Raw genomic sequence first — 3,601 nt, 5'->3', positions numbered from 1 at the left:
GAGCTGCTGGACCAGGGTGCCTGGAAACAAACTCAGATCCTCTGAAGAGCACTGTGATCTCTTAACCACTGAGCCATCTCTTTGGCCACATTTATCAACATTTTAAATACAGGCAGGAGCTGACCCTGTACCTGCACAGCTTACCTGGCTTCCCTACCCTGGGAGGAAGCAGGTGAGGTTATATGAGGGGAGAGCCCCCAAGGCAGGAGCAGATCTGTGGTTGATGGCAGAGTACAGCCCGGACAGTGTCCTGCAGGGAGGAGGGATCTTTAGGGGAGGGGAGAGCCATTCCACTGTAAGCCCTAACTCAAGACCAGTTTGGGCCGTTCAGTGTCTCAAAACTGGAAGAAAACGAAAGAACAAAATTGGGAGATATAGCTCAGCGGTACAGGTCTTGACTACCGTGCATGAGGCTCAGGGCTCAATCCCCAGCAAAGGGAGGGAAAATGACCAATGTCCCTGGGCTTCCCATGCTTACCTAGGTTCTCAGAACCAGAAAGGGGCTCACGTAGGAGACAGGCTGGATCCCAGGAGCCCAGCTTTAGGCCGAGCTCCTAGGGCTCCATCTTAAGGGGAGGCAGACAGGGAGCCTCACATCCCAGCAGATGGGGTTCAGGAGCCCCGAGCAGGGGAGGATGCTGATCTCTGCTCAGGGATACCCAGGCTGGGGGCTTAGAGGCACAGGTGTTCCTAGGTGCCTGGGGGCAGGCCAAGTTCCTGCACAGGGCACAGGGCATGTGCTTCCCAAGCCACCAGAGAGCTGGACTGCTCACAATCCTTGCCCACCCCAGCCCTGCGCCATTCTAACGTCCACACTGTGGACTCCCTCTCCACCCCCAGAATCCCTAGAAATGCTGGTGATCCCCCCGAGGTGGTCCTCACCTTCAGAGCAAAGCTGAGCCCCCCTGGCTTGGCCCTGCGTGGTGAAGCAGGATGTGCCTGGAGGGCGCCTGAGTCAGAGGGGACCTGTGCATCCTCAGCAGCACTTGGAGGGGACTATGGGGTGGTCCCCACCAAGGGACACCAGCAGGGCCTGTCAGGGTTGCGGGGAGCCCCCAAGACCTTCTCCAAAATCTGTTTACTGGGCTTAGGGCCAGCGAGCTTCTCCTTTGAAGCCACCCAAGGCTGGGACCTTGAGCCCATTTTGCAGATGAGATGATGGTCAGAGGGGTGAGGCAACTGGACTGAAGCCACCTCATTTCCTGGTCTTGAGAGATGTAGCCCCTTTCTGGCCAGGACTAAAGTGCATGTCCTCTGCAACTGGGAGTCACGGGCACAGTGCCCCTGCCTTAGCAGGTCATTGAGGGCAGCCATTACAATCTGAAGGCATCAGGTTTACTACCTAAAGGCTTGGTCTGAAGATGAGAGGAGGGATTTGTTGTTGGTAGGTGGTGCCCACCTTGCCAGACAGGTGACAAGCCTAATATCCTTCAAGATACACCTTAGCACACTAATCCCCTCCTCTGGGGGCCAGGCCTTCCATCCTCTCCTGATGACTGGGACTTAATTTATTGTCTGTCCTTGAGATGACACTTGATGTCACCCCACTGGGCTTCCCATAGGACCAATTTACAGAGGGGCAACCAAGGGTTTGGGGCTCATCAGAATAAGGCCCTGGTATTCCTTTCCTGCTGTGCAGGCCTGGAAGGATGCTGGTCTCCCACTCTCCACCACAAATAATAAAGCCTGTAAGTTGTTTGATGCCACCTTGACCTAGGTATGACTGCCAAGAGACAGCTCCCCCTCTGCCCATCCCCATCGGTCCCCTTCCCAAGGTCATCAGTGTGGGGTGGACAGCAGTGAATGCCCCAAGAGGGTCTTGGAGTGCTCAGGCTTTGTCAGTGTCTTGCTGTGGCCTACTGAGGGTTTGCTGTGGGATTGGACATGAGTGCATGGGATCCTGGGGCTCACCTGGCTTTAGCCAGGCCAAAACCTTCTACACATTTCTAGGTACTTCCACACCTGTGAAGGATCCTGAAGTTCCTGAACTTGAGAGCTCAAGACCTGCCTTGCTGAGTAACTTCACTGGGTCTTTGGACCTGCTTGTCTGCTCTGCATCTAACACCAGCCCACCTGCCCTGCCTGCACCTTGTTGACCCCACACCCCACATTCCTTGATTCAGCAGCAACCATTGGCATTTAAAAAAAGATTTGAAATAAAAATACCAGTAATTAAAAATACCAGACTGGTAGAACTAACCTTCTTGGATATTTAACAGACATACTTTGAGGCCTATACTAATTTGGTCAGAGGGACATAAAGGACAGTTTTTGCCCCTTGCCCTCCTAGATCAACTAAGTTCCAAGGGACTATGAGCATCTCTCAAAATGTCCTGTAACTGTGGTAAGTCACCTGTCCTCTTGAGCAAGGAAGCCATGGAGACCCCATCAAATGGAATTGAACCAGTATCCAGTCTACAAACAGGAGGGACAACACAGAGGAAACTTTTCCTCCATGCTTCCAAGTGAAGCCAGCCACAGTTGAGCAGGACCTTTGACTTATCTTCACATAGGTGGAACTGGTAAAAGAAAGGAGCCAGGAGTTCCTCCCAAGCCCGTGTGACCCCTGAGGAACAGATCCTCAAATAGCCTTAAGAGTAAAAATAAATTGGTTTATCTGGGTCAACTGTCTTAAACACCCAAAAAGAAAGTATAACCAAAGATTAAAGGGGTCAATGTAATTCTTTAAGAGTCCATGTGTATAGTTAAAGGCTACATAACAAGAAACAGTGCCAGACAGGAGATACCTACCTTTAAGTTGTTGACCTGGGTGGCCCAAGAGACTCCCAGATAGTAATCCAGCATAGAACTGGGAAAATGAACAGCAGACCCCAATCTTATCTAAAGGGATATTGGCAACTGATTGCTGTTAGATGAGGAAGAGCTCATCTTCCTAAAGCAAGGAACTTGAAAAGGCTGACTAGATTCAGCAGACGGACAAGCACTGGGGAATGGCTGGGGGCACCAACAACACAGTGGACAGTAACGGGGATGACAGAGCATATGGGTATGTGTATATGGGCGCCAATGGGGGGGAGGCTATGGGAGGTGCCATCTGGGATGTGGGGATACAGACGAATAAGACTGTTTGGGATGTTTTGTATGAAATACACACAAAAAATAAATCAAATTTTTTTTTAAAAATGAGCTATATTTGAGGAAGAAGCATAAAAATTTGTTTCATGTTAATTAGTAGAGTTAATAATCATTGAAATCTACCAGATGACTGCATATCCATACATAGGTGCCAAGGATCTGAATGTAACCATGACTAGTAATAATCAGATACACAGAGATTAGAGACACATATGCAAACATCTAAGTGTTAGTAGCATTTAAAAATGAGTTTCCTGTATGAAACTATTTTAAAATGAAATGGAAGCCGGGTGTGATGGTGCACACCTGCAGTCCCAGCACTTGGGAGGCAGAGGCAGGCAGATCTCTGTGAGTTCAGGGCCAGCCTGGGCTACATAGTGAGTTCCAGGACAGCTGGGGCCACAGGGAGACCCTGCTTCAAAAACACCAAAAAAAAGAAGAAATGGAGATCTTTTTTAAAGGTCAAAAACCTCATTCAATTTTATGTTTTACAGGGTTTATACTA

The 3,601-nt window shown here is 49.7% G+C and overlaps 1 long non-coding RNA gene across 1 annotated transcript; it reads left to right on the top strand.

The window, feature by feature from the left end:
- The first annotated feature begins 10 nt into the window (after positions 1-10).
- LOC115072333 lies at positions 11-2,181 on the top strand. The gene is made up of 2 exons (XR_003851374.1): positions 11-172; positions 1,640-2,181. It is a non-coding gene; the product is annotated as an uncharacterized LOC115072333 (long non-coding RNA).
- The last annotated feature ends 1,420 nt before the right edge of the window (positions 2,182-3,601 follow it).

This window comes from Nannospalax galili, unplaced genomic scaffold, assembly GCF_000622305.1.
Source record: "Nannospalax galili isolate Female #2095 unplaced genomic scaffold, S.galili_v1.0 scaffold180, whole genome shotgun sequence".
Classification (NCBI taxonomy): domain Eukaryota; kingdom Metazoa; phylum Chordata; class Mammalia; order Rodentia; family Spalacidae; genus Nannospalax; species Nannospalax galili.
Note: the sequence above shows the minus strand (reverse complement) of the source record. Positions and strands in the feature narration are given on the sequence as shown.